This window comes from Oncorhynchus kisutch, linkage group LG4 (assembly GCF_002021735.2).
Source record: "Oncorhynchus kisutch isolate 150728-3 linkage group LG4, Okis_V2, whole genome shotgun sequence".
Lineage (NCBI taxonomy): Eukaryota > Metazoa > Chordata > Actinopteri > Salmoniformes > Salmonidae > Oncorhynchus > Oncorhynchus kisutch.
In genome coordinates, this window is record NC_034177.2 from 72,232,111 (window position 1) to 72,255,382 (window position 23,272).

The 23,272-nt window shown below is 42.7% G+C and overlaps 1 protein-coding gene across 1 annotated transcript in view; it reads left to right on the plus strand.

Annotated features, from left to right (window-relative positions):
• The first annotated feature begins 8,898 nt into the window (after positions 1–8,898).
• LOC109889961 (gamma-adducin) overlaps positions 8,899–23,272 on the plus strand; it is a 39,642-nt gene continuing 25,268 nt past the window's right edge. Inside the window, exon 1 of the mRNA XM_020481827.2 lies at positions 8,899–9,147. The gene's annotated coding sequence lies outside the window, so the exon portion shown is untranslated. The remainder of the gene's footprint in view (positions 9,148–23,272) is intronic.

The following is a 23,272-nucleotide window of genomic DNA, read 5'->3' on the forward strand; positions in this document are numbered from 1 at the left end:
TAACACATTGATTAGTTTAGAAAAATGTATTTTATTTATCTTTGTGCAGCATGAGGTTAGTCAACCAATCAATGCACATGCAAAAAACAAGATATTGAAGTAAACATTTCTGAAAATCAAGCTGCAGTAGAGCATGCTGGGAAATATGATAATGAGTTTCCAGTGTTTCACTCTACACAGAGTCAAAATGACACAATCACACTCAACTCTGGTTATTAATACACCAACGCTGGGGTTTTTGTACACAACTGAGTGTTAATTTTCAGGACCTCTTTGAAGACCGAATGCTGCCTCCGAGGCTAAATGAGTTTGACACCCCTGCTAAACCATTACTGTTTCAGCAAAGGTTTAAAAGAGCGTCAAAATGATTAAACCATGAATATGGTTGTTTCTTATCTATTCGTTTCAAAGCCAAGCCGAACATTTGGCAGAAGTTGTAATTGCCTCCTTTGGAAAGTCTGAGTGAATGCAGTGAGACTGCCTGTGATGTTCACAAAGTTCTCATCTGTTCAAAGGGTAATTAAGGTATCGAGTCACCTCAGGAGAAATCGGTTGGTCTGAACTAGCTTTGGCAATCTGTGAAACAGGGAAGGAACTACATTTCAGGCTCTTCTGTCGACATGAGAGGTTCTAGTAAAGAGCTCTTGAGGTGGTGAATGATGAAATGAGGACCTTTTACAGAGTTCAAAGACTGGCTAGGCTGTAGTGTATAGAAGTGTCTTCTTGAGTGAGCATGTCTGGGCTAATTCATATTGTTTGGAGTGACGTCTTCGTAAGTGTCTGAAAATGCCAGCCTATTTCTGTCTAGGTTGTAGTGCTGTGGAACAAATGCACCAGATTCCCAGTGGTTATATGGCTAGGTCATCTCAGGATTCAGTTGAATCTAGTTATTTCAGGTAAGCATATCAACATATCAGTAGGTATAAATTTAAAGGTTTTATCACAATGATTGAATGAGTTATCAACTTCCTTATCCATATTGAAACACACCATAAACCGACCACCAATATGCAGTATTTGAGGATTTTGAAATCTTATTGCAGCAGGAGTATGAAAAGAAAACTTTAACGCACTGTGGGAATCAATTGTGTCTCAAATTTCAGGAGTTTAAGCTCAGCCTATTAAAGGCAGCAATCAGGTAATATCTGTGTGCAGGTTCCTACAGGGACATGGAGGAAGTCTCCTGGCTGTATCTTGTCCCCTTTACTGAGTGCCTGACTCATAGTCCCATTAGATTAACATGGGGTGCAGTAAAACCTTTTGCAGAGAGAGAGAAAGAGAGAGAAAGAGATGGAGAGAGGTAGTTAGAGAGAGATTTTTAAGCTCTAAAAATATCTATTTCAATATCTGTGTTTACCTTAGCTTGCCCTGAATGATATTGACTTTGAATCTTTCATTGTCACACACTCCCTGATTTGAGTGTATATTGAATAATCTTATAGGCCTATTGATTTTGAAGTACACAGAGTTCTTTGATTGATTTCATTTTGGCTTCTATAGGTCTTTTCCAGACTGAATAGAAATGGTCTTGGCATTAACCAGTCTCACGTAGACAATTTTACTCTGGCCCATCTACTAATGTGTTCATCTTATGGAACGTTTTCCAAGAGGACAAAACATTTAAATGCTAAATATATGATGGGTTTTATTTACATTCATTGTATAGGTCTTTGTTTTTTTGTAATAAATGTAGAACAAAAGTAGAGAGGTAAAACTGAAAAGAGAATATTATTAGGTCTATAGCCCTTTTATTATTGTATATTTGTTTCACTAGATGGCAGTGTAAGCAAGCACTGGCGTTGTTACAGATATTTCCAGATATGCTAATAGGCTTACACAAAATCCAAAACGTTATGAGACCAAATGTTGTATTATTTCGTTTTTAGACTCCTCCTACGAGAAAGTGTTGCTTACATTTTCATGCATGTATTGCAGAGATCTTAGCCATTGACATGGGCTTGTTTACAAATGCTTAACTCCTAGTTTTAAATCAACATGACACCTCCTAACTTTATGACACTGGCCTTTTTGGGTGTGCTCCTGGGATGGGGTGTTATCCTGCGGGTGTGGTTTACTGATTGGAGAACGTTCAGGAAATGAACGTTTTTTTCAGCCTATTAAAAACAACAACAACATGTTGGGTGGGAGAAGCTGCAGCCAATCTAAATAAGAGTGGATTTACATTAGTAAAATGTGTCTAGTGAGATCTATCTCTCTTCAACATCCGATTTGCAACTTTTCTGTTTACACTAGCCTTGGATGTGTTGTGGCCCAAGCCACATTCCTGCTTCTTGTGTGAGTACAGCTATTACTATACTATACAGGAGCTTCTGATCTAAACCATATTGCACATGGTGTTGCACACTTGATTAATGCAATGATTCACAAAAACATTACATTTTTTGTTCGGCTAACAGAGCAAAAATGCTGTCTACTGTTAAAGTAATAAAGGTAATTATTGCAGGGACGTGATGTGGGAGAAAAAGCGTTTACCCAAATATGCATACTATGTCACATATAATGCCTTTTAGAAAATATTCATACCTGTTGACTTATTGCACATTGTGTTGTGTTACAGCCTACATTCAAAATGAATTAAATATTAATTATGTTTTCCCATCTACACACAATGCCCCATAATGACAAAGTGAAAACATGTTTTTAGAAATGTTTGCAAATGTATTGAACATAAAATACAGAAATAAGTCTCTGAAATCTTTGCACACTTGGATTGTACAACATTTGCACATGATTATTTTAAATAAATGTCAAGCTCTGTTTGGTTATTTTGGTTTTTGGTTATTGCTAGTTTTTGGTTATTGCTAGACAGACATTTTCAAGCCGATTTCAGTCAAAACTCTAACTAGGCCACTCAGGAACATTCACTGTCGTCTTGGTAAGCAACTCTAGTATATTTGGCCTTGTGTTTTAGGTTATTGTCCTGCTGAAAGGCACATTTATCTCCCAGTGTCTGTTGGAAAGAAGAACCAGGTTTTCCGCTAGGATTTTGCCTGTGCTTAGCTCTATTCTATTTATTTTTTCTAAAAAGCTCCCTAGTCCTTGTCGATGGCAAGCATACCCATAACATGATGCAGCCACAAATATGAAGACTGGTACTCAGTGATGTGTTGTGTTGGATTTGCACCAAATATAGCACTTTGTGTTCAAGACATAAAGTTAATTTGTTTGCCACATTCTTTTTCAGTTTTACTTTATGCATGTTTTTGAATGTATTCTGTACAGGCTTTCTTCTTTTCACGCCATTATTGTGGATTATTGTAGAGTAACTAGAATGTCATTGATCCATCCTCAGTTACCTGTTACAGCCATTAAACTCTGTAACTGTTTTAAAGTCCTCATTGGCCTCATGGTGAAATCCCTGAGCAGTTTTCTTCCTCTCTGGCAACTGAGTTAGGAATGATGCCTGTATCTTTGTAGTAGCTGGGTGTATTGATAAAGCATTCAAAGTCTAATTAAGGGATGCCCAAAGGGATATTCAATGTCTGCTTTTATTTATTCCTACCCATCTACCAATAGGTGCAATTATTTGCAGTGCATTGGAAAACCTCCCTGGTCTTTGTGGTTGAACCTGTGTTTAAAATTCACTGCTTGATCATTTTATGTGTGGGGTACAGAGATGAGCTAGTCATTTAAACATCATGTTAAACACTATTATTGCACACAGAGTGAGTCCATGCAACTTATTATGTGACTTGTTAAGCAAATGTTTTATCCTTCATTTAGTTAGGCTTGCCATAACAAAGGGGTTGAATATTTATTGACTCAAGACAATTCAGCTTTTAATTTTTAATGATTTTTTTATTTTTTATCTTTAAATCATGATTCCACTTTGATATTATGGGTTATTGTGTGTAGGCCAGTGAAACAAAATCTCTATTTAATCAGTTTTAAATTCAGGCTGTAACACAACAAAATATGGAAACAGTCAAGGGGTGCGAATGCTTTCTGAAGGCACTGCAGAATGTGCACCACATTATTGCACTCTCTCGTTCTGCTATGTGTGCATCTTACTAGCCTTCACTCAAATGGCAAGGGGCTGAATGAAACTCATTGGCTAAAACTCTAATTGTGCAGATTGACATAAAAAGTGTAGTCAACTTTGTTTAAATTCAGAAATAATCTGATTGGTTTAGGGCAGAACAAATCTGATTGTTTTCTAAAAGGTCAATGGGCGGAGTTTACGAGATTCACAATTTATGAAAACATGGTGGAGGTTTGAACCAATTATTTGTATATGCACTATTTGGTGTTATTTTTATTTTTTACTCATCTATTTTTTACTTAACACGTATTTTTCTTAGAACTGCATTGTTGGTTAAGGGCTTGTTAGTAAGTATTTCACTGTAAGGTTGTATTCGGCACATGTGACAAATAAAATTTATTTAAAATCTTTAAAATCTATTTGACATTAATTCCTATGAAGGACTACTCCGAATGGGGAGTGTCAATATGGCCGACTGGTGGCTTCAAAGCCTCTCAATTGCCGATACATAGCATAATCTGCAATCCGGGGTTTTTATACACCATTGGTTTGAACTGAGAATCTTGTAAATAAAACTTTGAGTTAAAAGTTGTAGCTAACATTTTGAAATCATTGTGTTACAGTAGTCAGACAAATGTGAGTCAGTGAAGGGAAAGGGTGTACCTAGTCAGTTGCACAACTGAATGCATTCAACTGAAATGTGTCTTCTGCATTTAACCCAACCCCTCTGATTTAGAGAGGTGCAGGGGCTACCTTAATCAACGTCCACGTCATCATCGCCTGGGGAGCAGTTGTTGTTGGGTGTTAACTGCCTTGCTCAAGGGCAGGATGGCAGATTTTTCCACCTTGCCGGCTCGGGAAGCTCATAACTGCTAGGCAAACTGCTGCAAAGAGTAAAATGTAGCAAGCTAGCAGCAACATGGTAAGTTAATCAGAGTTGCTAGCTAGCTAAGCATTTAGCAACCTCTTAGCTACTCATGTTGAGTTAATAAATAGAGCAAACGAGAAGATAGAACAAATATTACAACAAATGTTATGGTTCAATTCAAATATGCTGATTAATAATGAAAACATTATTTATGGAGAAGAAAAAATATTTTTTTTTATTATTTATTAATGTATTATGAATATAAACGGTGGAGTTATGTCACATATGCAGCTATCGGAAATGTATGGGAATGTCTGCTCAATCCAAATTTACAACCAACTGATTGCAGCATTACCACAAAAATGGAGGAAGCAAGTAGAAAAGGGAGAAGGTAGGGAACTTGCTTGCCTGCCATATACTAAAGATACAAATTGGCTGAAAGGAATTGGCATGAATAGAAAAATATACCAGTTTCATTTGAAGACAAAATTTTTAACAGCTGCGCCATACAGGTTGCAAAATAAATGGGAAGAGATTTACAATGTACCGATTCCATGGCACATGGTTTATGAACTGGTACCAAAAACAACACTTGATTCAACACTTTGAGTTTTGTTTCTGGTCACAGGTTCAGGAATGGTTACCTTACAAATAGCAGTGTTGGGCGATTTGGAAAGCCAGTCAATAAATAATATAATAATACTCGTAGGAAAGGTTTTCATCTTTACCTCACAATCTGTGGATACTATACGATTAGAAAGGTTCAAAATTATAACATCACAGCACAATTAAAAAATATATGGCACATGGAAAATAAACATGGGTAGTCTATGGTGATAGGTTGGATGGGCTGAGAGTGGCTGAGGGGTGGGATTAATACTTTATGTTTGGTAATGTATTATTGCTATGTGATTGCTTTATATAAAAGTATCATGTGTGCAAAATGTGTATGTAAAATGTATGTATATGTAGCAGAAAAGCTGTAAAACAAAAAAAATTGAAAGTGTCCTCCAAAGAGGGGGGGATAAAAAAAAGTGTATATATATATATATATATATATATATATATATATATATATATATATATATATATATATATATATATATATATATATATATATATATATATATATAAAATAGAGCAAGTAGATGTAAGATATACAAGTAAGTCAGCTAACATTTGCTTTATTGAAATGTTAAGTTCAATAAGCTATGTGAACTTAAAAAACAGGAATGGACAGCCCCAGGGACAGCATTGTAAATGCTAGGCTGAACAGAATGGGTTGGCTAGCAGATAGCTATCTCTTACTAATGTTGAGTCATAGAACATAGGTAGCTAGCTCCCACTTACTATATAAAAAATCTTTTGAATAAGCTTTAGATACTTAAAAATTGGAATAGACTGGTATACTATGGGGGCAGAAATGTAACATACTAAGCTAAATGTAGTTTAGCTGCGCAGAGAGCGACCTCCTACTAATGTTGAATTCTAAAATAAAATAGCTAACAAGCATGGTCTCAAATCTGACAGTTTGTCAGTTAACATTAGTTTTATTTAAAGTTTCGTTGAATAAGCGATATAAACAAAACAAATTGGAACAGACTGTTTACGATGCCCTGGGGGCAGAAATGTTTATTTGGGTCAAGATCACTTGAGGCCATAAGGGCAGACATCAAGTACAAACGGTAATTTAAGAAAGTCAACTGCCTTCGGGGCAGCCTTTTGAATGCACTGTTTAAATACTTCCCCAGGACCAGTAATGTTAGTTTGGGTTAAGATAACTTGGTGCCCATGGACTTATCTAAATCAGTGGTTAGAGCATTGGGCCAGTAACCGAAAGGTTGCTAGATCAAATAGCCAAGCTGCCAAGGTAAAAATCTGTCGTTCTGCCCCTGAACAAGGCAGTTAACCCACTGTTCCTAGGCCCGTCATTGTCAATAAGAATTTGTTCTTAACTGACTTGCCTAGTTAAATAAAGGTTCAGTCAAACTAAATATTCCAATTTATAGTTTATTAAGCTTAATCTTACCAATTCGTTTTGGTAATCATTTTCTCATTTACTGGCATATTTGAAAGCTAGCTAGCTAGCTCTGCTTTTTTATTCAACATTAGTAATAGGTAGCTAACTGCTTAGATAGCTAGTTCAGCTTAGTGTAGCATTTTACATTTCTAACCCCAGGGAAGCATAACAATCCGTTCCAATTTTTAAGTTTATATAACGTATTCAACTAAATAGTTTGATAAAGTAAGTGGGAGATGACTTACTGGTATATTTGAGACTGAGCTAGTTATATTCTACGACTCAGCATTAGTAAGAGATAGTTATCTGCCAGCCAACTAGCTCTGCTAAACTTAGCATTTTACGTTGCTGCCCCTTGGGCAGCATAACTGTCCATCTCTCATTTTTATGTTCATATATATTATTCAACATAACATTTCGATAAATCAGATGTCAGCTGACTTTCTTGTATATTTGACACCTAGCTAGCTAGCTATATTTATTAAATCAACATTGGTAGGTAAGAAGTTGCTAAATACTTAGCTCACTTGCTTGCTCTGAGTAGTTTAGCATGTTGCTGCTAGCTTGCTGTATTTTACCCGTTGTGTTTTAGAGATTTTGTCACTTTTTGTCTGACTACTGTAACACAATAATGATTTATTACATCTTGCAACTCAAAGTTTTCTTCACAATATTCTCAGTTGAAACCACCCTTGTTTTAAAAAGTTATGCATCTGTTAAACTCCGCCCATTGATCTTTTTGAAACCAATTGGATTTGTTCTGCCCTAAACCAATCAGAATATTTCTGCCCTTAGAGCAAAGTTCACTACACTTTATGTCAACCTGCTCGAATTGCTAGGGGCTGGCCTGCATAGTGGAAAAACAGTCACTTTCAAACTAGGGATTTCATGGCTAATTGAGGTAAATCTGTAATTCTGCTCATAGATTATGCATGTATTATGCAGGTTTCAAAAATCTTTAGTAGTCGGCAAAGTTCCGGTTGATGTCTTCAAAGAGAGATTTGAATCTACATCTGGCTCATTAATAAATTATACAAGTATCTCTCCTGAACCTACTTTATGTTGTGGAAGCAGTGTAGTGTAAAGAGGCCCTAAAATCACTACTGATGCTCTTCCATTTTTCTTTCCTTAAAGTTGATGTTTCATTATCAATGTTGATTCTTTGTGTTAAAGTTATATTGTCTATACTTCTGTATTATATGTGTGTATTCTATTGTCGTCTAATCAAATGTGTAATAGATACATAAAGGAACAACGTGGTAGTCGGTCCCACACACTGTCTACAGTACTGGGTTCCCCTATAACATTGTGAGAATACCCAGTACCCCCTATGATAGATGTTCATATCTCCTATATCAAAAATAATATTCCTCTTCTCCATCTCTCTGTTTCCTCCTACACAAACACTCTTTGACACTCTCTCTCCCTCTCTCTCCCCCTCTCTCTCTCCCTCTCACACACACACTTTCTCTCTCTCATGTGGTATTTATTTTTGTTAGTGTCTTTGTATTGCTTTACTGATTTTTTATGCAAATGCTTGGCTCTAGGCCACAATGTACTGAATAAAATGTACTATATGTCATGTATTCAGGCAGGCAGCACAGTGGAGAAGGGAAGCAGTGCTCTTTTACTCATCCACTCCTGTGTGGGAGGATGAGGTGATAGTGGGCAAGCATTCTCTGCATTGTCCTCCGAGCTGCACAATTTACAACATGTAGCCTAGCTGCACACAGAAAACAGGTTGAAAATATCCCATCCAGACAACTGAAAGTGAAAAAAGCAATAAAGTATGAATTGATCAAATGATTTATTTCATTGGTAATCCCCGATTAATCATTGTAATGTCACAGATCTTTGTGTAACACTCCAATACTACAATTTCTTTAATTTGATATGAACTATTTAGTTATTCAAAGCCCACTCTCAAAACATTGAATATTCCTGTTCTAGTCATCTTTGCCAGAACATATCTGGTGGATGTGTGACTGTATTGCTCCTCCCACTTTTGCACAATACAGTCCCATACAACAGATTGGTATCTCCACAACCTCGTCTGACATGTTTGGAGGTTTTTCCGAGCAAGCTGTGAGAATGTACAGTGCATGTCAGTGAGGAACTGAGGGAGATGAGAGGCAAAGCAGCAGTCCATCCTAGTTGGGGCTAGATTTTTACCCTTCCCATTGTGATAATGTAAACTGCAGACTGACAACTGGCAGAACTGTGGGAGTTTGACGTGACAAATTCCCCCACAGAGAGGTAAGTGGAACAGCATTCAAGTTTTTGCAATGGTGGTTGTTGAGACAAGTGAATTGAACTATAATAGTAGTTTGTAACTGCAAACAGGGCAAGTTTTTTATATTTTATGTCATATCTGTAAATCACAAAATGTTTTGAAAGTAGCTCCTCATTTTAAGATGATTACTTTATATATAGACTCCATAAAGACTTGCTCAATGACTGATCAGAATGACAATCCATATCATGGAATAATGGAATGAATCACCTGTGAGTCTGTTTAGAAGGAAACGTTGGACTGATAAGGCTTTCCCTTACCAGATGTGTTATCCTATTCAGTAGTCTTTTTTATTAACCCAACAAGCCCCCCTCCCTCTTCCGAGGACAAAAATACATATTTATATATTTTTGACACCAGTCTCAACGTCAACAGTGAAGACGCAACTCCGAGGTGCTGGACTTCTAGGCAGAGTTCCTCTGTTCAGTATCTTTGTTCTTTTGCCCATCTTAATCTTCTCTTTTTATTGGCCAGTCTGAGATATTACTTTTTATTTGCAACTCTGCCTAGAAGGCCAGCATCCCGGAGTCACCTCTCACTGTTGACGTTGAGACTGGTGTTTTGCAGGCACTATTTCATGAAGCTGCCAGTTGAGGACTTGTGAGGACTTGTCTGTTTCTCAAACTAGACAGTCTAATGTCCTTGTCCTCTTGCTCAGTTGTGCACCGGTGCCTCCCACTCCTCTTTCTATTCTGGTTAGAGACTGTTTGCGCTGTTATGTGAAGGGAGTAGTGCACAGCGTTGTACGAGATCTTCAGTTTTTTGGCAATTTCTCAAATGGAATAGCCTTCATTTCTCAGAACAAGAATAGACTGACAAGTTTCTTTGTTTCTGGCCATTTTGAGCCTTTAATCGAATCCACAAATGCTGATGCTCCAGATACTCAACAATTCTAAGGTTTTATTGCTTCTTTAATCAGTACAAAGGTTTTCAGCTGTGCTAACATAATTACAAAAGTATTTTCTAGTGATCAATTAGCCGTTTAAAATGATAAACTCCGATCAGCTAACACAATGTGCCATCGGAACGCAAGAGTGATGGTTGTTGATAATGGGCCTCTGTACATGTAGTGTTTTCAATAATATCTTTACCGATCATGAGCTCTTTAATCCCACCCCTTAGCTACTCTCAGACCATCACACCTATCATTGTATACCACCCTCATTTGGTTTTCATGTACCATATATTTTTCAACTGTGCTTTTATGATTGACAACTTATTCAGTATATTATTCAGTATGTATACAGTAATAACTGACTGGCTGTCACACGCTTCATAAACAACAGAGTAGAGTAACAGTGAAATTCTTAATTACCGACCTTTCCCAGTAATGCAGAGAGAGAAAAAATTTTAATAACAGAATGATAATAACACAAGGAATAAATACACAATGAGTAACGATAACTTGACTATATACATGGGGTACCAGTCCCGAGTTGATCTGCAGAGGTACGAGGTTATTGAGGAAGATATGTAAAGCAGTAAAGTGGCTAGGAAACAGGATAGATAATCAGCAGTAGCAGCAGTGTATGTGATGAGTCAAAAGAGTTAGTGCAAAGGGGGCAATGCAAATAGCCCAGGTAGATATTTGGTTAACTATTTAGCAGTATAATGGGATTGGGGTAGAAACTGTTCAGGGTCCTGTTGGTTCCAGACTTGGCGCATCAGTACTGCTGCCTTGTGGTAACAGAGAGTACAATCTACGACCTTCAAACTCAACCCTGGACCTTGAAGCCAGTTCCACTGCAGTTTTTTCATTGTGCCCCTCTAACCAGGGACTGATTTAGACCTGGGACACCAGGTGTGTGCAATTAATTATCCGGTAGAACAGAAAACCAGCAGGCTCCGAACCTCGTACGGTAAGAGTTGAATACCCCTTGTCTATTACTTGGGTGGCTGGAGTCTTTGACCAATTTTAGGACCTTCCTCTGACACCACCTGGTATTGAGGTCCTGGATAGCAGGGAGATCAGCCCCAGTGTTGTACTGGGTTGTACACACTACCCTCTGTAGCGCCTTAAGGTCAAATGCCACACGGTTGCCTTACCAAGGGGTGAGGCAGCCAGTCAGGATGCTCTCAATGGTGCAGCTGTAGAACTTTTTGAGTAACTGAGGGCCAATGCCAAGTCTTTTTAGCCTCCTGTGGAGGAAGAGACATTGCCGTGCATTCGTAGATTCCAAGATGGCATAGCAGTCAGACATCTTTGTGTAACGAAACTCCTCTTCGTCTGAGGAAGAGTAAGAAGGATCGGACCAATATGCAGCGTGGTAAGTGTCCGTCATAATTTATTGACTGAACGCACAAAACAAAATAACAAAGTGATGTAGCTCCCTTCAGTAACCACGAGCACAACCGTTCCTTGATTTTAACTGGCGGCTTTATTCTGTAGTTTTAGTCAGAATTATCACCTTCCGTGAGAACTATAAAGTAAATGAAAAATACAGTTAAGCACACTCTTACAACCTTATCTTACGAGTGACTTATTAGCTTGGTATAACTCTGAAGTGCTTGCATACATAACAGTTTAACCGGCGTTATAACGGGTTCAGATTAAACACATGAATAAAGGAAAAAATACCTCATTGGCTGCTTACAGAAGGGAGGAAATCAAACTTCACACTTATTATTCCTGGCATGAATTCACACTTCATCCTAACATACACTCTTCAACCTTTATGAACTACACCCGATGACATGAAAACTTAGCTAACGCAGCGCAGGATTGCCTTCCCTCCAAAAGTGTGTTGCTACAATAAGGATCCCCGTTACAACAGTATTAGCTACGTAGTTCTGCTTGTATTATTATTTCCCCCGCACAGCGGACACGTAAACAATTCAAACAAAAAACAACGACATAACCTGTAAGTCTAACTGTCAGTTACAAGTGAAATGGACTAAACGAAACAGTTCTGTAAGGTGACATACACTAAACAGAAAACAACCACCCACAAACAAGAGTGGGAAAACAGGCAACCCAAGTATGGTTCTCAATCAGAGACAACGATTGACAGCTGCCTCTGATTGGGAACCATATCAGGCCAAACACATCGAAATACCAAACATAGAACAAAAACATTGAATGCCCACCCCAACTCACACCCTGACCAACCTAAAATAGAAACATACAAAAGGAACCCCCCTCCAAAGGTGTGGACTCCGGCCGCAAAATCTAACCCCATAGGTGAGGGTCTGGGTGGGCATTTGTCCGCAGTGGCGGCTCTGGCGCGGGACGTGGACCCCACTCCACCATAGTCTTGGCCATCTTAAGTGGTGCCTTTGGTGCGGCGACCCTCGCCGCCAACCTCTGACAGGGGACCCTTACAGCAGGCCCCGAATAGATGGGAGATTCCCGGCAGCGCCGGACAGGCGGGAGACTCCGGCAGCGCCGGCGTGAAGGGCGACTCCGGCAGCACCGGAGTGAAGGGCATCTCCGGCAGCGCCGGAGTGAAGGGCGCCTCTGGCAGCTCCTGACTGACGGGCGGCTCTGGCAGCTCCTGACTGACGGGCGGATCTGGCAGCTCCTGACTGACGGGCGACTCTGGCAGCGCTGGACAGGAGGGAGACTCTGGCAGCCCTGGACAGGAGGGAGACTCTGGCAACGCTGGACAGGAGGGAGACTCTGGAAGCGCTGGACAGGCGGGAGCATCTGGAGGGAGGAGACGGAGAGACAGCCTGGTGCGTGGGGCTGCCACCGGAGGCCTGGTGCGTGGAGGAGGAACCGAATGGACCGGACCGGGGAGGCGCACTGGAGGTCTCGAGCACCGAGCCTGTACAACAACGGGCGGCTCTGGCAGCTCTGGCAGCTTCAGACTGACAGCCTGTCCTGGCTGGATACTCCCCGTAGCCCGGCAAGTGCGGCGGGGTGGAACAGACCGCACTGGGCTGTGCTGGCGAACCGGGGACAATGTGCGTAGGGCTGGTGCCATATACCCCGGGCCGAGGAGACGCACTGGAGACCAGATGCGCTGAGCCGGCATCAGCCGGGCGACTCTGGCAGCGCTGGACAGGAGGGAGACTCTGGCAGCCCTGGACAGGAGGGAGACTCTGGCAACGCTGGACAGGAGGGAGACTCTGGAAGCGCTGGACAGGCGGGAGCATCTGGAGGGAGGAGACGGAGAGACAGCCTGGTGCGTGGGGCTGCCACCGGAGGCCTGGTGCGTGGAGGAGGAACCGAATGGACCGGACCGGGGAGGCGCACTGGAGGTCTCGAGCACCGAGCCTGTACAACAACGGGCGGCTCTGGCAGCTCTGGCAGCTTCTGACTGACAGCCTGTCCTGGCTGGATACTCCCCGTAGCCCGGCAAGTGCGGCGGGGTGGAACAGACCGCACTGGGCTGTGCTGGCGAACCGGGGACAATGTGCGTAGGGCTGGTGCCATATACCCCGGGCCGAGGAGACGCACTGGAGACCAGATGCGCTGAGCCGGCATCATTTCTCCTGTCTCGATGCCCACTCTAGTCCGGCCGATACGAGGCGCTGCGATTTAGCGCCCCGGGCTATGCCTGCGCACTGGGGACACCGTGCACCTCACGGCATAACACGGTACCTGCCCGGTCCACTTCTCTCCACGGTAAGCACAGGGAGTTGGCTCTGGTCTCCTGCCTGACTTAGCTACACTCCCCGTGTGCCTCTCGTCCCTGTTGCGCTGCCGTGCTAGCTCCTCATAATTCCGCCGCTCGGCTTTGGCTGCCTCCAGCTCTTCCCGGGGCTCGGCGATATTCCCCAGCCTGTGCCCAGGGTCCCCTACCGTCCAAAATCTCCTCCCATCTCCAGGAGACCAGAACCCTTTGCTCCTGGTTACCACGCTGCTTGTTCCGGTTGTGGTGGGTGGTTCTGTAACGAAACTGTAACGGAACCATACCAGGCCAAACACATCAAAACACCAAACATAGAACAAAAACATTGGATGCCCACCCCAACTCACATAGCTACTAGCTATCAGTCAGCAAACCACTGCTAGCGGTCATCAGCTAACCTTTAGCTTGGAAAGCTCTCGCCAGTTCGTACAACGCGTTTCAAACCAGAGCATACCGAACCTATTTTTCCCTCCATATCCCCGAATTCCTACCACAAACTCTGAACCTTTTCATCTGGATCATCACAGCTAGCTAACTGCAGCAAGGGTTGACTACTCCTGGCTAACGTTTCCAGCCCGGAGCTAGCACCAACTAGCCTGGGGCTAGCCCATGCTAGGACCATCTCCCGGCTCACGCCTGGGCTACAATATCCGGACCCATTCTACTGCCGGTACAGGGCACGGAACCCCACCGATCCTCTACGACTTGAATACCGACATTAATTGCCCGAGGATTCCAACAGGCTCCTCAGGCGCGACGCCCTCTGAAGGCCCATTCTGCTAACCTGCTAGCTACCTAGAGCTACTTGGAACCCTACTAATTCCACGACTGGTCTATCGACGTCACCGCACGAAGAGGCAAAAACAGACTTACCCCCATCGCGACGTCCCCCAAAGGCTAACTTGCTAACCCCGGTCTGCTAACTGCTAGCTTGCCTTCCCCGGTCTGCTAACTGCTAGCCCCTGCTAACTGCTTGCTTGCTAACCCGATCTGCTAACTGCTATCTTGCCAACCCCGGTCTGCTAACTGCTAGCTTGCCAGCCCCGGTCTGCTAACTGCTAGCTTGTTTAGCCCCGGCCTACTAACTGTTAGTATGTTAGCATCGGCCTGCTAACTGTCTGAATCGCCGTGTTCCCAGTCAGCCCAACCACTCACTGGACCCATATGTTCACTTGGCTATGCATGCCTCTCTCTAATATCAATATGCCTCGTCCATTACTGTCCTGGTTAGTGATTGCTGTCTTATTTCACTGTAGAGCCTCTAGCCCTGCTCAATATGCCTTAACCAACCATGTTGTTCCACCTCCTACATACGCGATGACTTCACCTGGTTTAAACGTCTCTAGAGACTATATCCCCAGGTGCTCTCATTTGTTGACTTCTGTAACTGTAAAAGCCTTGGTTTCATGCATGTTAACATTAGAAGCCTACTCCCTAAGTTTGTTTTGCTCACTGCTTTAGCACACTCTGCTAACCCGGATGTCTTAGTCGTGTCTGAATCCTGGCTTAGGAAAACCACCAAAAACCTTGAAATCTCCATTGCTAACTATAGCATTTTCCGTCAAGATAGAACTGCCAAAGGGGGTGGTGTTGCAATTTACTGCAAAGATAGCCTGCAGAGTTCTATATTACTATCCAAGTCTGTACCCAAACAATTCGAGCTTCTACTTCTACTAAAAATTCACCTTTCCAGAAACAAGTCACTCACTGTTGCCGCTTGCTATAGACCTCCCTCTGCCCCAAGTTGTGTCCTCGATTCCATTTGTGATTTGATTGCCCCCCATCTATCTTCTGAGCTCGTGCTACTAGGTGACCTAAACTGGGACATGCTTAACACCCCGGCCATCCTACAATCCAAGCTTGATGCCCTCAATCTCACACAAATTATCAATGAACCTACCAGGTACAATTCCAAATCCGTAAACACAGGCACCCTCATAGATGTCATCCTAACTAAATCACCCTCCAAATACACCTCTACTGTTTTCAATCAAGATCTCAGCTATCACTGCCTCATTGCCTGCATCCGTAATGGGTCAGCGGTCAAACGGCCTCCACTCATCACTGTCAAACACTCCTTAAAACACTTCTGCGAGCTGGCCTTTCTAATTGACCTGGCCGGGGTATCCTGGAATGACATTGACCTCATCCCGTCATCCCTCAACTTTTCAGGGAAGTTAGGAACAAATATACACAGGCAGTTTGGAAAGCTAAGGCTAGCTTTTTCAAACAGAAATTTGCATCCTGTAGTACTAACTCAAAAAGGTTCTGGGACACTGCAAAGACCATGGAGAATAAGAGCACCTTCTCCCAGCTGCCCACTGCTCTGAGGCTAGGAAACACTGTCACCACCGATAAAACCACTATAATTGAAAATGTCATTAAGCATTTCTCTGCGGCTGGCCAAGCTTTCCATCCTGGCTACCTCTACCCCAGTACTCTGCCCGGCACCCTCCACAGCAACCCGCCAAAGCCCTCACCATTTCTCCGTTACCCAAATCCAGATAGCTGATGTTCTGAAAGAGCTGCAAAATCTGGACCCCTACAAATCAGCTGGGCTAGACAATCTGGACCCTCTCTTTCTAAAATGACCTGCCGAAATTGTTGCAACTCCTATTACTAGCCTGTTCAACCACTCTTTCGTATCGTCTGAGATTCCCATAGATTGGAAAGCTGCCGCAGTCATCTCCCTCTTCAAAGCGGGTGTTGTTGTCTGGACCTCTGGCAGTCTTTATGGGGGTGCCACAGGGTTCAATCCTCGGGCCGACTCTTCTCTGTATACATCAATGATGTTGCTCTTTCTGCTGGTGATTCTCTGATACACCTCTACGCAAACGACACCATTCTGTATACTTCTGGCCCCTCTTTGGACACTCTGTTAACTAACCTCCAGACGAGCTTCAATGCCACACAACTCTCCTTCCGTGGCCTCCAACTGCTCTTCAACAAAGGGGAAACTGCTCGCTGTCCAGCATTACTACTCTGGACGGCTCTGACTTAGAATACGTGGACAACTACAAATACCTAGGTGTCTGGTTAGACTGTAAACTCTCCTTCCAGACTCACATTAAGCATCTCCAATCCAAAATTAAATCTAGATCTAAATCTTGGCTTCCTATATCGCAACAAAGCATCCTTCACTCATGCTGCCAAACATACCCTCGTAAAACTGACCATCCTACCGATCCTCGACTTCGGTGATGTCATCTATAAAATAGCCTCCAACACTCTACCCAACAAACTGGATGCAGTCTATCACAGTGCCATCCGTTTTGTCACCAAAGCCCCATACACTACCCACCATTGCGACCTGTACGCTGTCGTTGGTTGGCCCTCGCTTCATACGCGTCGCCAAACCCACTGGCTACAGGTTATCTACAAGTCTCTGCTAGGTAAAGCCCCGCCTTATCTCAGCTCACTGGTCACCATAGCAGCACCCACTCGTAGCACATGCTACAGCAGGTATATCTCACTGGTCACCCCCAAAGCCAATTCCTCCTTTGGTCGTCTTTCCTTCCAGTTCTCTGCTGCCAATGACTGGAATGAACTGCAAAAATCTCTGAAGCTGGAGACTCATATCTCCCTTACTAGCTTCAAGCACCAGCTGTCAGAGCAGCTCACAGATCACTGCACCTGTACATAGCCCATCTCTCTACCTACCTCATCCCCATACAGTATTTATTTATTTATATTGCTCCTTTGCACCCCAGTATCTCTACTTGCACATTCATCTTCTGCACATCTACCATTCCAGTGTTTAATTGCTATATTGTAATTACATCGCTACCTGCTCCTTTGCACCCCAGTATCTCTACTTGCACATTCATCTTCTGCACATCTACCATTCCAGTGTTTAATTGCTATATTGTAATTACTTCGCCACCATGGCCTATTTATTGCCTTAACTACCTTATCTTACCTCATTTGCACTCACTGTATATAGATTTTTGTTTTCTTTTGTTCTACTGTATTATTGACTGTATGTTTTGTTTATTCCATGTGTAACTCTGTGTTGTTGTATGTGTCGAATTGCTATGCTTTATCTTGGCCAGGTCACAGATGCAAATGAGAACTTGTTCTCAACTAGCCTACCTGGTTAAATAAAGGTGAAATAAAATAAAAATAAATTTGTCATGACTGTGTTGATGTCTCTGTTGACCATCTTAATTCATTAGTAATATGGACAACGATGAACTTGAAGCTCTCAACCAACTCCACTACAGCCAATGTGGGGATGTGCTCGGCCCTCTGTTTCCTGTAGTCCAAGATCAGCTCCTTTGTCGTGCTGACGTTGAGGGAAAGGTTGGTGTCCTGGCTACCAGGTCACTGCCCTCATCCTTATTGGCTTTCTTTTCGTCGTCGGTGGTCAGGCCTTCCGCCGTCATGTCGTCAGCAAACTTAATGATAGTGTTGGAGTCATGCACGGCCACACAGTCGTGGGTGAACAGGGAGTACAGTAGGGAACAAAGAATGCACCCCTGAGGGACCCCCGTGTTGTGGGCCAGTGTTGCCGATGTATTGTTGCCTACTCTCACCACCTGGGGGCGGCCATTCAGGAAATCCAGGATCCAGTTGTAGAGGGAGGTGTTCAGTCCTGGGGTCCTGAGCTTAGTGATAACACTATGGTGTTGAACGCTGAATTGTAGTCAATGAACAACATTCTAAAATCCTCTTATCCAGGTGGGAAAAGGCAGTGTGGGGTGCAATAGAGATTGCATCATATGAGAATTGGAGTGGGTTTAGGATATCTGGAATGTCAGTGCTACGGGGCAATAGTAATTTGGACAGGTTACCTTAGCGTTCTTGGGCACAAAGACTATGGTGGTCTGCTTGGAAAAAGTAGGTATTACAGACAGGGTCAGGGAGAAGTTGAAAATGTCAGTGAAGACACTTTCCAGCTGATCAGTGCATGCTCTGAGTACTCGTCCTGGTAATCCATCTGGCCCCACGGCCTTGTGAATGTTAACCAAATCAAATCAAATCAAATTGAATTGTCACATACACATGGTTAGCAGATGTTAATGCGAGTGTAGCGAAATGCTTGTGCTTCTAGTTCCGACAATGCAGTAATAACCAACGAGTAATCTAACTAACAATTCCAAAACTACTACCTTATACACACAAGTGTAAAGGGATAAAGAATATGTACATAAAGATATATGAATGAGTGATGGTACAGAGCGGCATAGGCAAGATGCAGTAGATGGTATCGAGTACAGTATATACATATGAGATGAGTAATGTAGGGTATGTAAACACTATATTAAGTAGCATTGTTTAAAGTGGCTAGTGATATATTTTACATAAATTCCCATCAATTCCCATTATTAAAGTGGCTGGAGTTGAGTCAGTGTGTTGGCAGCAGCCACTCAATGTTAGTGGTGGCTGTTTAACAGTCTGATGGCCTTGAGATAGAAGCTGTTTTTCAGTCTCTCGGTCCCAGCTTTGATGCACTTGTACTGACCTCGCCTTCTGGATGATAGCGGGGTGAACAGGCAGTGGCTCGGGTGGTTGTTATCCTTGATGATCTTTATGGCCTTCCTGTGACATCGGGTGGTGTAGGTGTCCTGGAGGGCAGGTAGTTTGCCCCCGGTGATGCGTTGTGCAGACCTCACTACCCTCTGGAGAGCCTTACGGTTGTGGGCGGAGCAGTTGCCGTACCAGGCGGTGATACAGGCGGTGATACAGCCCGGTGATAGAGCCCGACAGGATGCTCTCGATTGTGCATCTGTAGAAGTTTGTGAGTGCTTTTGGTGACAAGCCGTCAAAAAAAGCACCTCAGCCTCCTGAGGTTGAAGATGAGCTGCTGCGCCTTCTTCACGATGCTGTCTGTGTGGGTGGACCAATTCAGTTTGTCTGTGATGTGTACGCCGAGGAGCTTAAAACTTACTACCCTCTCCACTACTCTCCCATCGATGTGGATAGGGGGGTGTTCCCTCTGCTGTTTCCTGAAGTCCACAATCATCTCCTTAGTTTTGTTGATGTTGAGTGTGAGGTTATTTTCCTGACACCACACTCCGAGGGCACTCACCTCCTCCCTGTAGGCCGTCTCGTCGTTGTTGGTAATCAAGCCTACCATTGAGTTGTAGGCGTGCGTGGCCACGCAGTCGTGGGTGAACAGGGAGTACAGGAGAGGGCTCAGAACGCACCCTTGTGGGGCCCCAGTGTTGAGGATCAGCGGAGTGGAGATGTTGTTACCTACCCTCACCACCTAGGGGCAGCCCGTCAGGAAGTCCAGTACCCAGTTGCACAGGGCGGGGTCGAGACCCAGGGTCTCGAGCTTGATGACAAGTTTGGAGGGTACTATGGTGTTAAATGCTGAGCTGTAGTCGATGAACAGCATTCTCACATAGGTATTCCTCTTGTCCAGATGGGTTAGGGCAGTGTGCAGTGTGGTTGAGATTGCATCGTCTGTGGACCTATTTGGGCGGTAAGCAAATTGGAGTGGGTCTAGGGTGTCAGGTAGGGTGGAGGTGATATGGTCCTTGACTAGTCTCTCAAAGCACGATGACGGAAGTGAGTGCTTACAGGGCGGTAGTCGTTTGTTTAAAGGTCTTGCGCACATCGGCTACGGAGAGCGAGATCACTCAGTCATCTGGAACAGCTGGTGCTCTCATGCATTGTTGCTTGCCTCGAAGCGAGCATGGAAGGTATTTAACTTGTCTGGTAGGCTGGTGTCACAATGTAGCTTAGCATCCACTTCATTGCACCAGTTCCGTATTGAGCACAATACTGTTAGATTTTGTTCGAGTTTTTACCTGTAAGCAGGAATCAGGAGGATAGAGTTATGGTCAGATTTGCCAGAGATGCTATGGTACCCCTTCTTAGGTAAGAACCATCTAGATGTCTTTTTAGCTGATGTACTCTATAGTTAAAGCTGTTTTAACAATCTTGCCGAGATATATTTTTTATTGTTTGTCTGGTCTTTCTGTGACCAGAACCTCATCAGTTCCAGATGCTGAGTTAATTAAGTTACCAACAGCTGTTTCAATGAATGTCTCTCTCTCTAGAAATATTATACACTGGGTAGGCGTGTGTAGTGGAATTGAGACATGCAAGATTTCATAGCTAATTGTGTCCTTTAATGTAGGTTTTCAGACACCCATCAAGTTCACATGCAGTGGGTCGTGACCCAAACCATTTTAACCATGTAATTGAGCATTATCAATTAATTTGTTAAGTTTAAGCAATGTTTCGGCAAAATAGGGAGTGGGAGGGAAAGATGCAGTATATCATAATGAGAAAGACATAATTTGGAACATATTGGATATTTTCTACACAACACAAGTCTCTTTAGCCATGAATTTTACTCAAATAGTTGCCATGTTCTTAAAAGTAAAGTTATTTATGTATACACTGAGTGCACAAAACGTTAAGAACACCTTCCTAATATTGAGTTGCACCCTCTTTTGCCCTCTGCAGAGCCTCAATTCATGGACTTAACAAGGTGTCGAAAGCGTTCCACAGGGATGCTGGCCCATGTTGACTCCAATGCTTCCCACAGTTGTGTCAAACTGGCTGGATGTGCTTTGGGTTGTGGATAATTCTTGATACACACGGGAAACTGTTGAGCATGAAAAACTCAGCAGCGTTGCAGTTCTTGACACAAACCGATGCACCTACTACTATACCCCGTACAAAGGCCCTTCAATTTGTTGTCTTGCTCATTCACCCTCTGAATGCCACACCTACACAATCTATGTCTCAATTGTATCAAGGCTTAAGCCTGTCTCCTCCACTTCATCTACACTGTTTAAAGTGGATTTAACAAGTGACATCAATAAAGAGTCACAGCTTTCACCTGGATTCACCTGGAGTCTATGTCCTGGAAAGAGCAGGTGTCCTTAATGTTTTGTACACTCGGTGTATATGTTTTAGCTTTCAGCTTCATCTTCCCATGGTCTAGTTTTATATGATAAACCCACCAGGAGTTAAACTAGGCCAGACCCTTACTCCAGCCCAATAGTCAGCCGCACCCTAGACCACATCCTATGATGGAGGCAATAGAGGCCAGTCCAGTCTCTGCCAGGTCCTCCATGTACTGTAAATAAACAAAGCTTGGCCGTCTCCTCATTCTCCCCCATCCAGCTCAATCCTCTCTCCTAGTCATTATGTATGTGTTGTATCTGTCAGTTTTAAATTCTATATAAAGCTGTGGAAAATACTGTTCTGACTGCAGCAGCGTAAATTGCTCCAGGTCCCTAGTTGCCTGTACATGTATATTGCTGCTCATCACCCACACTGCTAAAGTGAATAGCAGAACCATGTTCAAGTCTAGTGAGTACAATGCATATTCATAAGTAGTGTGATTGTATTGAAAAGATAGACTTGCAGTCAGAGGGTTTATTATTTAGAAATGCCATATGATTAGGTTCCCCTATAGCATGTTCTTCATATTATAGAGTTCAGCATACATGTAAATGTTTGTAAAAGTACTTCTCTTGTTTGTGCATTTGCCAGTAAACTTAAAACACTACAAGGGGGAACAATAGCTCAGACCAAAGACAGGAGTAGCCTTCAGTTAAGCTATGCAGTGTCCAATATCCTGAAATAGGGTTTCAGAAATAGACGGTTCTCAGGCCTTTGACACTGACTTGGTTATTACATAAGGCTCTTGGGGAAATTATCTACATTTCCATTATATGAGAAAGCTGTGCACCACCCATTTACAGTGAGGTATCAATTTAATCAGCATTACAGAGGCTTAATCCTATTTCATTACTTACAAAAAGGCTTGAAGTGGGTAACAAATTCAGTGGCTAAGACGCTCTCAAAGCAAATGTGTCAAGGTTAAGAATGTTCATGTTTATGCATACTGTATCTAGGGAGTTGTGAAGTTGTTCAACATTGGTCCATGGTGGTATTCTCTTGAGAGAGCTGTTGTTGATGGATATTTTTTCTCAGTGGAACCGACTTGAAGGTGCTGTTGGTGAAATTCGATGAGGTATCCATTTCCTCAAACTCTGAAACTATGTGGTGGGACATTTTACTGTATCAAATTAACTCATAAACAACACATTTTATTTTTGGTGTCTGTTGGTTCTCAACAGTTGGTATCAATTAGTTGAGTTAGGGTCAAAGGTCCTTTTGTTGATAATAAAATATGGTGTTCCCATCACAGAGGCCAAAGGATAATTACCAGAAATGGAGGTAGGGGAGGGGACAGACATGGACATAAAAGTCTCTGGAAATATTTCATAGACCCTAGAGAGAAAAGTTGCCCTTTCAGTCTTTAAAGAGTCATTAACTAGACACAAGAAAATCAACAGATATGACGTAGAGCGAATGCGAATGGTTGATAAGGGGATATGACCTTTAACATTTTGCTCTGACGGCAGGAATAATCAGTCAAGAAGGCAACATGACCTGTAATATTGACTGATGAGAAAAGGATGTTTCCACCTCCAAGACACCTAGACTCCCCCTGAAAAGGACTTTGTGACAACTGCTGATGTAAAAATGGCTTTATAAAGAAAATGTGATTGATTAATTGAAAAAGGAAGTTTGGGGG